Source organism: Pan paniscus, chromosome 13 (assembly GCF_029289425.2).
Source record: "Pan paniscus chromosome 13, NHGRI_mPanPan1-v2.0_pri, whole genome shotgun sequence".
In the NCBI taxonomy this organism is placed as follows: domain Eukaryota; kingdom Metazoa; phylum Chordata; class Mammalia; order Primates; family Hominidae; genus Pan; species Pan paniscus.
In genome coordinates, this window is record NC_073262.2 from 15,606,556 (window position 1) to 15,620,479 (window position 13,924).

At 41.5% G+C, this 13,924-nt stretch overlaps 1 protein-coding gene across 1 annotated transcript in view; it reads right to left on the reverse strand.

Moving 5' to 3' along the window:
* LOC129397245 (voltage-dependent N-type calcium channel subunit alpha-1B-like) overlaps positions 1-12,675 on the reverse strand; it is a 45,411-nt gene extending 32,736 nt beyond the window's left edge. The window contains exons 1-2 of the mRNA XM_055108421.2: positions 12,600-12,675; positions 12,027-12,165 (exon numbers count right to left, since the gene is read on the reverse strand). The gene's annotated coding sequence lies outside the window, so the exon portion shown is untranslated. The remainder of the gene's footprint in view (positions 1-12,026; positions 12,166-12,599) is intronic.
* Positions 12,676-13,924: the final 1,249 nt, after the last annotated feature.

A 13,924-nucleotide genomic window follows, 5' to 3' on the forward strand; every position in this document is an offset into this window, starting at 1 on the left:
ATTCTAGTCAGACCGGTTGTCTGCTCTCGAACCAGGTTTCCTGTTAAGATGTTTATCAAGACAATGAGTGCCTAGTGGGATATGGAACCTCATCAGTAATTCTAATTTCGCCCTGGCCTTGTGATCTTGCTCTGCTTCTCTGCCCTTGTGATCTTTTATTGCCCTTTGAAGCATGTGCTCTTTGTGACTTACTCCCTGTTTGTACCCCTCTCCCCTTTTGAAATCCCTAATAAAAACTTGCTGGTTTTGCAGTTCAAGGGGCATCAGAGAACCTACCAATAGGTGATGTCACCCCCGGAGGCCCAGCTGTAAAATTTCTCTCTTTTGTACTCTTTCTCTTTATTTCTCAGACCAGCCGACACTTAGGAAAAATAGAAAAGAACCTATGTTGAAATACTGGGGGCTGGTTCCCCCCATAGGAGCTATTTACTTATTTTTACTTATTTAGTTCCTTTTTTTAAATTCAATCCCTTTGCCCATTTCTTTCTTATAAATTTTTCTTTTGCTTTCATTATTTTTTTAATTGACATGCAATAATTGTATATATTTATGGGGTACAGTGTAATATTTTGATACATGTATACAAATGTGTAATGATCAAATCACAGTAATTAGCATATCCATCACCTCAAACACTTATTTCTGTGTTGGGAGCATTCAAAATTTGCTCTCCTATTTGAAAATGTTTGAAATATTTGAAAATATTCAACAAACTGTTGTTAATTATAGTCACCCTACAGTGATACAGAAGACTCAAACTTATTTCACCTGTCTAGCTGTACTTTTGTATCTGTTCACCAACCTTTGGCTATCCCCCATCCTCCTAACCTTCCCTGCCTCTAGTAACCACTATTCCACTCTCCACTTCTATGAGAGCAATTTTTTTTTAGCTTCCACATATGAGTGAGAACATGCAATATTTATCTTTCTGTGCCTGACTTATTTACCTTAACATAATGACCTCCAAGCTCATCCATGTTGCCACAAACGGCAGAATTTCATTCTTTTTATGGCTAAATAGTATTCCATTGTGTATAAGGAAAATATTTTAAAAATCCATTCATGTGTGGAAGGACACTTAAGTTGATTCCATATCTTGGCTACTGTGAATAGTATGGCAATAAACATGAGAGCCCAGATATCTCTGACATAATTGATTTCCCTCCGTTTGGATATATACCCAGTAGTGGAATTGCTAGATCACACACAGTAGTTCTATTTTCAGTTTTTTGAGGAGGCTTCCTAACAAGAGTGTATAAGAGTTCTCCTTTCTCTCCATCCTCATGAGTATTTGTTATTTTTTTGTGTGTTTTTGATAACAGCCATTCTAACTGGGGTGAGATGGTATCTCACTGTGGTTTTGATTTGCATTTCCCTGATGATTAGAGATGTTGAGCACTTTTTCTTATACCAGCTGGCCATTTGTATGTCTTCTTTTAAGAGATGTCTATTCAGTTTATTTGCCCATTTATTAATCTGATTTTTTTTTTTTTTTTTTTTGCTGATGGGTTGTTTGAGTTTCACCTTGTATATTTTGGATATTAATAGCTTGTCAGATAAATAGTTTGAAATATTTTCTCTGATTCTGCAAGTTGTCACTCTGTTGATTATTTCATTGGCTGTGCAGAAGCTTTTTACTGAAATGCAACCCCATTTGTCTAATTGTGCTTTGGTTGCCTGTGCTCTTGAGGTCTTCTCCATACAATTTTTGCCCAGACCAATATCCTGAAGTGTTTTCCCTGTATTTTATTCTAGTAGATACATGGTTTTGAGTCTTACATTTAAGTCTTTGATCCATTTTGAGTTGGCTTTTGTAAATAGCGAGAGATAGGGGTTGAGCTGCATTTTTCTGCATGTGGATATCTAGTTTCCCTACCATCGTTTATTGAAGAGACTGTCCTGCTCCGATAAATGTTCTTGGTGCTTTTGTTAAAAATCAGTTGGCTGTAAATACAAAGACTTATTTCTGAGTTCTCTATTCTGTTCCATTGGTCTATGTTTCTGTTTTTATGCCAGTACCATGCTGTTTCAAAGTTTGGTAGTGTGATGCCTCCAGCTTTCTTCTTGTTGCTCAAGATTATTTAAGCCATCCAGGGTCTTTTGTGGTTCTGTATTAATTTTAGGATTTTTTTTATATTTCTATGAAGAATGTCATTGGTATTTTGATAGGGATTGCATTAAATCTGTATGGTCCTTTTCACAATATTAATTCTTCCAATCCATGAGCATCGAATGTCTTTCTATTTTTTGTGTGTCCTCTTCAGTATCTTTCATCAATGTTTTACAGTTTTCTTTGTGGAGATCTTTCACTTCCTTAGTTATTTCTTTTGTAACTATTGTAAATGAGACTGATTTCTTTTCTGCTAGTTTGTTGTTGGTATACAGACACACTACTGATTTTTGTACATTGATTTTACTGAATTACTTTATGAGTTCTAAGGATTTTTTGGTGGAGCTTTTAGGGTTTTCTATATATAAGACATGTTGTCTGCAAACAGGAACAATTTGACTTCCTTCTTTCCAGTTTGGATGCGGCTTATTTTTTTTCTTACATAACTGCTCTGGCTAGAACTTCCAGTACTATGTTGAATAAAAGTTGTGAAAGTGGGTATCCTTTCTTGTTGTAGATCTTTTCCCCATTCAGTATGATGTTGGCTGTGGGTTTGTCATATACAACCTTTATTGTGTTGAGGTATCTTCCAACCTAACTTGTTGAGTTTTCACCATGAAGGGATGTTGAATTTTATCAAATATTTTTTTCTGTGTCTATTGAGATGATAATATTGTTTTTGTCCTTCATTCTGTTGATGTAATGTATTATGCTGATTACCGGTTTACTTATGTTGAACCATCCTTACATCCCAGGAATAAATCCCATTTGATCACAGTGAATTAAAATGTGCTGCTGGATTCAGTTACTACTAATTACTACAAAATACTATTTTTCTTGAGAATTTTTCCATCTATGATCATCAGAAATATTGGCCTATAGTTTCCTTTTTCTTTCTAGTGTTTTTTGTTTTTGTTTCTGTTTCTGCTGTGTCCTTGTCTGGTTTTTATATTAGGGTAATGCTAGTCTTGTAGAATGAGTTTAGAAGAATTCCCTCCTCTTCAATTTTCTAGAAGAGCTTGAGAAGAACAGGTATTAGTTCTTCTTTAAATGTTTGGCAGAATTCTCTAGTGAAGCACCCTGGGCTTTTCTTTGATGGGATTTTTTTTTTTTTTTTTTTTTTTTGAGACGGAGTTTTGCTCTTGTTGTCCAGGCTGGAGTGCAATGGCGCGATCTCCGGTCACTACAACCTCTGCCTCCCAGGTTCAAGAAAGTCCCCTGCCTCAGCCTCCTGAGTACTTGGGACCACAGGCATGCACCACCACGCCTGGCTAATTTTTTTTTGTATTTTAGTAGAGACGGGGTTTCACTATGTTGGCCAGGATGGTCTCGATCTCCTGACCTCATGATCTGCCTGCCTTGACCTCACAAAGCGCTGGGATTACAAACGTAAGCCACCATGCCCGGCCGATGGGAGATTTTAAAATTACAGATTCAATCTCATTACAGTAATTGGTCTGTTCAGGTTTTCTTTTCTTCTTGGTTCAATCTTGGTGGGTTCCATGCATCCAGGAATTTATCCATTTCCGCTAGGTTTTCTAATGTGTTGGTGTACAGTTGTTCATAATAGTCACTAATGATCCTTTGTATTTCTATGATATTCGTTGTAATGTCTCCTTTTTTACTTCTGAATTATTTATTTGCATATTTTCTTGCTTAATCTAGCTAATGGTTTGTCAATTATCTTTTCAAAAAAACAATTTTTTTTTTTTTTGAGACAGAGTCTGGCTTTGTCACCCAGGCTGGAGTGCAGTGGCATAATCTTGGCTCACTGCAACTTCCGCCTCCTGGGTTCAAGCAATTCTCCTGCCTCAGCCTCCCAAGTAGATGGGCTTACAGGTGCCCGCCAACACACCTGGCTAACTTTTATACTTTTAGTAGAGATGGGGTTTCACCATGTTGGCCAGGCTGGTCTTGAACTCCTAACCTCAAGTGATCCACTTGCCACGGCCTCCCAAAATGCTGGGATTACAGGTGTGAGCCACCGCACCTGGCTATATTTTCATTTCGTTGATCTTTTGTAATGTTTTCATCTCAATATTGTTTCTTTTTGCTCTTGCTCTGATCTTTATTATTTTTGTTCCTCTACTAATTTTCGGCCTGGTTTGGGTTTTATTCCTAATTCCTTGAGATGCATCGTTAAGTCATTTATTTGAAATCTTTGTGTGTTTCTGATGTAGGCTTTTATTGCTATAAAATTCCCATTTCATACTGCTTTTACTGTATCCCATAAGTTTTGGCATGCTATGTTTCTTCTCCACCTACCCTGCCCCTGGTTCAAGTTATCATGACATGTGTTTCTATTTTTATTGTTTCAATATTTTTTTCTTCTCTTTTTCTGTCTTTTTTTTTTTTTTTTTTGAGACGGAGTCTCACTCTGTCACCAGGCTGGAGTGCAGTGGTATGATCTCGGCTCACTGCAACCTCCGCCTCCCGGGTTCAAGCAATTCTCCTGCCTCAGCCTCCCAAGTAGCTGGGACTACAGGCGCGTGCTACCACACACGGCTAATTTTTGTATTTTTAGTAGAGACGGGGTTTCACCATGTTGGCCAGGATGGTGTCAATCTCTTGACCTCGTGATCCACCTACCTCGGCCTCCCAAAGTGCTGGGACTACAGGCGTGAGCCACTGCGCCCAGGCATCTTTTTCTCTTTTCTTTTTTTTCTTTTTCTTTTTTCTTTTTTTCTTTTTTTGAGACAGAGTCTCACTCTGTCACCCATACTGGAGTGCAGTGGTGCAATCTTGGCTCACTGCAAACTCTGCCTCCCAGGTTCAAGTGATTCTCCTGCCTCAGCCTCCTGAGTACCTGGGATTACAGGCACCCACCACCATGCCCGCTAATTTTTATGTTTTAAGTAGAGACAGGGTTTCACCATGTTAGCCAGGCTGGTCTCGAACTCCTGACCTCAAATGATCTGCCCACTTCAGCCTCCCAAAGTGCTGGGATTACAGGCGTGAGCTACTGTGCCAGGCCAAATTGTAAAACTGCCTTCTTAATTTCTTCCTTGGCCCATTTGTCATTCAGGAGAATATTAATTTTCATGAATTTGTACAATTTCAAAAGCTCCCCTTGTTACTGATTTCTAGTTTTATTTTATTATTGTTAGAAAAAATAATTGATACAATTTCAATTATTTTACATTTGTTGAGACTTGTTTTGTGGCCTAACATCTGATCTCTCCTAGATAATCTTCCACGTGATGAAGCAGCTAATGTGTACCATGCAATGGTTGGATGAAAAGTTCTGGAAATGTCTGTTAGGTCCGTTTGGACTAAAAGGCACTTTAAAGCCAATGTGGGTTTTTTGTTGTTGATTTTCTGTCTAGATGATCTGTTTAATGCGGAGCATAGGGTACGGAAATCTGCAAATGACACTGTGCTGGAATCTATCTCTCTTTTTGGATCTAATAATATTTGTTTTGTATGTCTGGGTGCTCTACTGTTGGGTCCATATATATTGACAATTGTTGTATTTTCTTGCTGAATTGATTCCTTTATCATTATATAATGACATTCCTTGCCCTAAAATTTTTTTTCTTAAAGAGATGGGGTCTTGGTATGTTGCCCAGGCTGGAGTGTAGTGGCTACTCACAGGTGTAATCACAGCACACTACCACCTTGAACTCCTGGACTCAAGCAATCTTTCCACCTCAGCCTCCCAAGTCGCTGGGACTACAAGTATGCACCACCAAACTGGGCTTCTTTTCAGAGTTTTTGACTTAAAGTCTGCTTTGTCTGATGTAAGTATAGCACTCCTGCTCAATTTGGTTTCTGTTTACGTGGAGTATGTTTTTCATCCCTTTACTTTCACTCTATATGTGTCCTTATAGATGATGTGAGCTTCTTGTAGGCAGTATATAGTTGGGTCATTTAAAAAATCTATTCAGCCAGTTTATATACTTTAAGTGGGGGAATTTAATCCATTTACATGTAAGGTTATCATTTATAGGTAGGACTTACTTCTGTCATTTTGTTAATTGTTTTCTGGTTGTTTTGTATATCTTTTCTTCCTTTCTTCCTCTCATTATTTATCATTACGGTTTAGTGGTTTTCTGTAATAGTAACGTTTGATTATTTTCTCTTTCTCTTTTGTGAAACTCACTCTACCAGCGAGTTTTATATTTTTGTGTGTTTTCACGATAGTAATTATCATGTCTTTGCTTCCAGATGTAGGACTCCCTTGTGTATTTCTTGTAAGGCTGGTCTAGTGGTGATGAATTCCCTCACTTCTTGCTTGTCTGGGAAAGACTTTATTTCTCCCTCATTTCTGAAGGATAGCTTTGCTGGGTATAGTATTCTTGACTGACAGTTTGTTTTTTGTTTTCCTTTTACCACTTTGAATATATTATTCCATTCCATTCTCTCCTGGTCTATAAAATTTCTGCAGAGAAATCTGCTTTCAGTCTAACGGGGGATTCTGTTATATGTGACTTGATGCTTTTCTCTTGCTGTTTTTAGAATTTTCTCTTCTCTTTGACTTTTGACAGTTTGACCATAACATGTCCCGGGGAGAACCTTTTTGGTTGAATCTATTGGGGGACTGTTGAGCTTCTTGGATTTGGATGTCCACATCTCTCCCCAGACTTGGGAATTTTCCAGCTATTACTTTATTAAATAGATTTTCTATACCTTTTCCCTTCTCTTTTCCTTCTAGACACCCATAAAATATTTTTTTGCTTAATCATGCTCCATAATTCTTGAAGGCTTTTCTTCACTCTTTTTAATTATTTCTTTTCTTTCCCTCTGACTGATTAATTTCAAATGACCTATCTTCAAGTTCAGAGATTTCTTTTTTCTTCTGCTTGATCAGATTCACTGCTGAAGCTCTCTATTGTTAGTTTTTATTTTTAATTTCATTCATTGAATTTGTCAGCTGCAGGATTTCTGCTTGGTTCTTTTTTTATGATTCCTATCTCTTTGTTGAATTTTTCATTCATATTGTCAATTGCATTTCCGATTTCATTGCATTGTCTATCTGTATTTTCTTGTATCTTGTTGCACTTCTTTAAGAACATTATTTTGAATCCCTTTTCCGGCAGTTTTTAAATTTAGTTTTTACTAGGGTCTACTACTAAAGAGTTATGTTCCTTGGGTGATGTCAGATTTCCTTGCTTTTTTTTTTTTTTTTCTTTGAGATGGAGTCTCGCTCTGTCACCCAGTCTGGAGTGCAGTGGCGTGATCTCGGCTCTCTACAAGCTCCGCCTCCCGGGTTCATGCCATTCTCTTGCCTCAGCCTCCCGAGTAGCTGGGACTACAGGCGCCCACCACCGCGCCTGGCTAATTTTTTTGTATTTTTAGTAGAGACGGGGTTTCCCGTGTTAGCCACGATGGTCTTGATCTCCTGACCTTGTGATCCACCCGCCTCGGCCTCCCAAAGTGCTGGGATTACAGGCGTGAGCCACCACACCTGGTGATTTCCTTGCTTTTTCAAGTGTCTTGTGTCCCTTGATGTCTGTACATCTGGTAAAACAAATCACCTCTTCCAAACTTTGTACAGTACAGTACAGTTCCGGTCACCACCCGTGTGTGACCGGAAATAAAGGATGCCCACCATGTGAAGACTGATCAGGATGCAGAGAGAAGGACGTCAGGCAAGATCCCGCCCGTGCTTCGGAACATAACATGTCTATTAGCATCATTAAGTACTAGCTGACATGCATAGAGCATTGAGTATGTGCCAGGCACTGTGCTAAGCACTTCACATTCACTATTTCATGGAATCCCCACCATGGCCCTATAAGGCGAAACTTATAAATATCACCATTAGATAGATGGGGAAATTGAGGCTTGGAGAGGTTAAGTTGTTTGCCTGAGGTCACAAAGCTGGTAAGCAGCAGAGCTGGAATCCAAACCAACAGAAATTCCATCTAGATACCCAACTCCTCACTGCCGTCTATCCTTGGAAACTAGACTAGTCTCCAAGGAAACATGAATCTACATTTTCTTTCAACTAATAAGAGCTCTTTCCTTACGGTAATTATTTAAATAGTTTTAATAAAAATTTAAAATCTATTTCAAGATTAAAGTTTCAAAGCCATCAAACATCAAATATATATGAAAATACATTTGTATACATTATAAACAGATATATGACGTGACATGAAGTGCTGGATCCAGTGCATCAGAAAATACACGCAAATATAAAATACCCGACAGCATTATGTAAAACATCAGCTGCTTGCCAAATCGGCATTAAATACTTAAGCACTGTGACCTGTTGCTTAAAGTATTACAAATCCAGCCTTATCTAAAAATCTCTATTTGTCCTAGGAAACTAATACTTTTTAAAAACAATAATTTGGTAATTTTAATAATATTTAGATCTATCTAAACTTAAAGCCTATATATTTACCACCCTTTTACATGCTTACCAGTATTACAGACACAATAAATTTTATCAGGTATTTTTGATAATGTGCTAGGAATTGTTTGAAATATAAAGAAGAATAAGATTTCGTTTTCACCATCTCAGAGATTCCAGATAGTGGTGGACACAGAAACCCGTGAAAATAACTGCAGGATGAAATAGATGAAATTATAGAAGCCCTATGTACCATGGAAAATTGGACATGGACATGGAAATTTTATTTCATATGCATACTCGTTAAAGAAAGAAGAAGCCTAAAAAAGTTAGCTACCTTTGGTTTTTATTACTTATGTCTTACACTCAAGTGAACTTTTTTCTGTCTAATCTAATATCATTCAAATCCTGAGTCCTTTTAATTAAGTTATCCTAAAATGAATTTTCATGAACACAGAATTTGTGCTATTACTCTATCTGCACCTCATGGATATTACCACATTTTAGATTTTATGTTTTAAAACACAAAACAATATAAAACCTAAAGTTTTAACATAAAATGTCTTTGGATCTTCAACTAAAATACTAAAGATATAAAAAACTTTATTCTCCTCAAGATAAAACTAGATTTAAAATTGTCAATGAAATAGTTGATTGATCATTTATATTTCTATAAATATATGGAAAATAATCTATTTTTTAATTGTAAGACATTACAATTTTAGATTGTATTTGCATTTAGGAAAATTTCACATAATCTTTACCAGATCCATGCTTACTCTGATAAAAATTTGTTTTTTCAATAGTTGATTCTTCAAAATATCTTGACTAATCCTTCTCCCTCTACAAACAATATTATTATTTGCCAATATTCAAAAGTCTGAATAAACGACCTTATCCCTGGGAATATCTTGCCAAAAAACTATTACCTGCAGCTACAAAGTCCAGAATGTCAACTTCTTCAGAACAAACAGTTCAGTTTCTCCCATAAAAAATGCAAGGGAACCAAAAAAGGGGATTGAGGAAATCTAAAAGAGATATAATAGCCCATATCAACCAAACACAATACGTAACCCTTATTAGCATTCTAATTCAAACCGACCAACTAAACAAAAAGTTTTTAGACAATTGAAGATATTTAAATATTGCCTGGATAAACCAATGCTATTAATGGATTATTTAGGTGTGATAATGGTATTGTGGTTACATTGATGGGAATCTTCTTTTTTATAAATGGGGTCTTGCTATGTTGCTCAGGGTGGTCTTGAACTCCTGGCCTAAAGTGATCCTCCAACCTCTGCCTCCCAAAGAGCTGGGATTACAGGGAGGAGCCACTGCACCCAGTCTCATTGATGGAATTATTATCTTTTAGAGAAATATTCAAAAATACAATACAATGATAGACTATCTGGGATTTGATTCAAAATAATTCAGTGGGGAGGGGACTGTCAGCAGATAAAGAAGACACAAGGTTGGCCCAGAGGAGAAGTACATACAGGTTAATTATACTAATATCTTTATAAACATTGTTTGAAATATGACATAATGTATCCTATACAACTGATACCTTGAGTAACACAATAATAGTCCCCTTAATTTTAGGAACTACTGGTCATAAATATGCCCTTACATATAGACATCTCTATACATAGCAAAATCACATTATTTGACAAAAAGGAAATCTCTTAGGCTACGTTTAATCTTATTGTTCTCTTTGCCTGGATTTGGGAATAGAAACTGTTTCACTGGCTAAGTAAATCATAACTGTCCCAAAATATTCTTAATTACTGATTTCAATAAACATATCCCTTTGTTCTAAGAACAATTAAGAAAATGAAGTTTATGTTCAGGTAAACCTGACAATGTTAAGGTAGTTGAGTAACAGGGAAGTAATGATTGACTGAATTTCATACTGGATTCTCAAATCCTTTTTCTTTTTCTACTCTAATGTTTCCTTTGGATGGGGCGAATTCTAGTATTGTTAGCGATCACCTATGTAACTTTTTTGCAGGTGGTGTATATAGAATCAATGAATGCTTCAAACCAATTAAAAATAATTTCAGTGATTACATGAAAACACAGCTAGAAAAACTAAAGTATTTTTGTAGAAATTACGAGGTTACATTAACAATCAGAATAAGGTTACTATTTAGACTGTAATCAGGTGTCAATGTGGAAAGAAATTTCTGAGCGTTTTTCCGGAAGGCTGGGGAGGAATGAGAATCATGACTCTCCACACTTCCAATAAAACGTGGTGAAGCACTGGTGCAAACTCTCAGAAGCCACCATTTGCTAAATCTCCCCGCCAGCCTTGTCAGTCCTTACCGCCGTTGGATTCCATTATTTTTCTCGTGGTTTCTGCTGTTTCTCTCAATTGTCTAACGACCGTTATTAAGTAAAAATGAATGAAACGGGGCCGTGTGATCTAGGCAGCCTGGAAATGAGATTTTGGAATCATAAGCTACCTTCCAATGTATAAACAGATTTTATGCATTCTGGATACTCAATATACACAGAATCGGCACTGTAGAATGTGACTGCCCTGCCAGAAGGCATCTGCTCGGGACTTGCTGGCAACCGACAGTCCCCTCTGCTTGCGACCCTCGGCCGGCCGCCGGGGACCCCTAGTCCACCGGTTCCTGGACGTTCTCTCTACTCTCCAGCGGCCACCGCCTCCACTCCCACCCCGATAGTCCCGAGCCTGCCGGCCCGAGGGTTCGCAGAGGGCCAATCGTTGCGACGGCCCCGCGTCCCGGCCCCCTCGTCTCTTGGACCTTCCCCCCAGGCCAGCGCAGCCCAGCTTCCTGGGCAAGTTTCACGCTACCAGGATCCAGTGCGGGGCGACGAAGTGGAGAGCTGCAGCGAGACTCCGAAGAGAGATTCCGGCTTCGCAGGGCGGCGCGGAGCCCGGAGCTGCCCACCTCCGCCGCCCGGAGAAGGCGGCTGGGATTAGAAGGTGGCTTCGGGCCCGCAGGGAGTCCGGGGGAGGGATTCCCGGTACCGCCGGCACCGACGTCGAGGGGTGCCTGGGTTCTTGGGGACCACGAGAGGAAAAAGAACGAAAATCACACCGGGGAGGAAGGACGCGCAGAACGCCCCCCTGTGAAGCAGGTGCTCTTGTCAGGCGTGGGCCGGAGCGCGGTCTGGGGGAGTCTGGTGGCGCCGTTGCCCGCACTCGGCAGAGGCTGGCAAGAAAACGCACAGCCCAGGGCGTGGGGCGGGGAACTGACCGCGCAACAAGAAAACGCACAGCCCAGGGCGTGGGGCGGGGAACTGACCGCGCGACAAGAAAACGCACAGCTCAGGGCGTGGGGCAGGGAACTGACCGCGCAACAAGAAAACGCACAGCCCAGGGCGTGGGGCGGGGAACTGACCGCGCGACAAGAAAACGCACAGCCCAGGGCGTGGGGCGGGGAACTGACCGCGCGAGTCTTTCGGCGCGTCTGGGTCTCGGGGAGAGAAAAGCGCTTCCTGGCACCGGGGGCGGTGGCACAGAGGCCAGGAGGAAGAAATCCGGGCCCTGGCCCAGGTCAGGCTTCCACCCCTGCGACCCGCAAGAGGCCCAGGCAGGAAAGGTGGCGCGCGCGAGTGGAGTTAGTGGTTCAGAAAGCAAACCTGGCCAGGTGCTACTGCCTGAGGGTCGTCGGGCGAGTTTCTTCATTTCCCCGAGTTCCTTATTTCTAGTCTGGAAAACGGAGAATTCCATAGTGTCTTCTTCAGTGAGTGCTGGGAGTGCTGAAGGAGGATCCGGTGCCTGGCAGACCAGGAGCAGGGGGGAAACAGTTGGCCGATACTGTTACTATTATCAGCGTTATTAGCGGGCAGGACAGTGTGGGGGGGGGGCGGGGGTAAGGGGCCTCCCCGCGCCTCCCAGCCCTTCGCGCTCGGCTCCAGCTCTTTGGCTTCCTTCCCTGGGCAGCTCTAGGCTGAGCTCTCAGCCATTTCTCAAGAAGACGGTCCCGAGGGTCGAAGACCACCCTTGACCCTTGACCATGGACTCTTGGTGTAACTTGGAAGAGCCGTGTTTTAAAACCCAGCCTCAGGGTTACGGAAGCCCGAGATCTGGGAGGCGTCCGGGACCTCCCTCCCAGAACCGCAGGGACCCGGCCTGGGATCCAGAGTGTGGCCTCTCGCTCTGTGCAGTCAGGAAGGCGGCCAGGTGTGGTCACCGCGCCAAGCACTACGCACCCCTGGGACGCGTCGTTGCGGGGGGGGGGGGGGCTGGGGCGCCTCCACGACGCCTGGTCTGCCCGGCAAGTGCTTGGTGTCGTTGGTGGGTTCCTAACTGCGACACGTAAACGTCCGTTCCGCGAGCCGGGCAAGGCAACCCCTGCGGGTCGCACCCGAAGGCCGGACCTCTCCAAGCCGCCTGGGTGCTTCCAAACAGGTGGACCCGAAGCTCCTGTTTGATCGGAGAATAACGTTTAATTTACTCCGCCACTGAATTGATGGTTTAAATATTCATCTTTGGATATGGTTTAACATTAGGCAAAAATTAGGAGCTTGGAGGCGGTTCCGGGAAGGGGTCTGACCCTCAGTCACCCATGTTCGTAGCTGTGTTGGTCTGCCCTCGGGCAAGAGAAGGAAGATAATTGGGAGGGTGCCAAGAAAGCCTAGAGAAAGTCCCTTCTGGGTTCAGCGGCCGGCTGTAGCCGCTCTCCCAGGACGTTTGTTGACAATAAATGAAGGAAGGTCGGCCTGGAGACGTTTTCGCACAACGGACAGAGGGGAGTTGGAACGTAAACCAGCGAGAACCTGGCATGAAATAGGACCCCTCTATTCTCAGTTTGTTTCCAAACTCTTAGACTGCCCCAGCCCTGCCGGATTTGCTAAAAGTGGTCTATTTTGGACGCTGGTGGTGCTATGGGGCTGACGGCTACCCGTGCAAAGAAGAGGGAAGAATTGGAAGCTGGGGTCTGGGCAGCTACCAAAGGTGGGGCTTGGGAACTTTTCAGAACGTCCACAGAACCGCAGGAGCCAAAAGGAAATCTCCCGTAGGGGATCTCAGGTAGGGCATGCCAAGAAATTCCAAGAGACGGGATGGAGAAGAGAAGCCGGAGAAAAATCGGCCAATTAGACTACTGTAAAAATGTGTGTCTCCATGTTTGTCCTCCCTCCTGAAATAAGAAATTCATAGCTGGGGTTGGGGAGTAGATGGGGGCTGGGGGAAAAACTTTCTCACATTCACAGAGCAGCTTCCCTCAAAGCGGCACGGAATCGGGAACCCCACTCAGGACAGGGGGAAACGGCCAAGTTCCTAGAAATTTGTTTTCTTTGTGGGGAGCAATTCATGATGGGCGTTCTTGTCTGGTTTACCCCCACTCCGTCCCCTGACGCCGAGTAACACTTAAACCTTTCTAGTTGCAAAGTCTTTTCAGAGTTTTTTTTTTTTTTAAGAAATAAGTTTTGAAAATTCTAGTGCTTAAAAAAAATATATATATATATATTTATAGCCTTTTATTTTCCCTGAGTACATGTTGGCCACTACATTCCAAATTGATCTCAAATGGTTT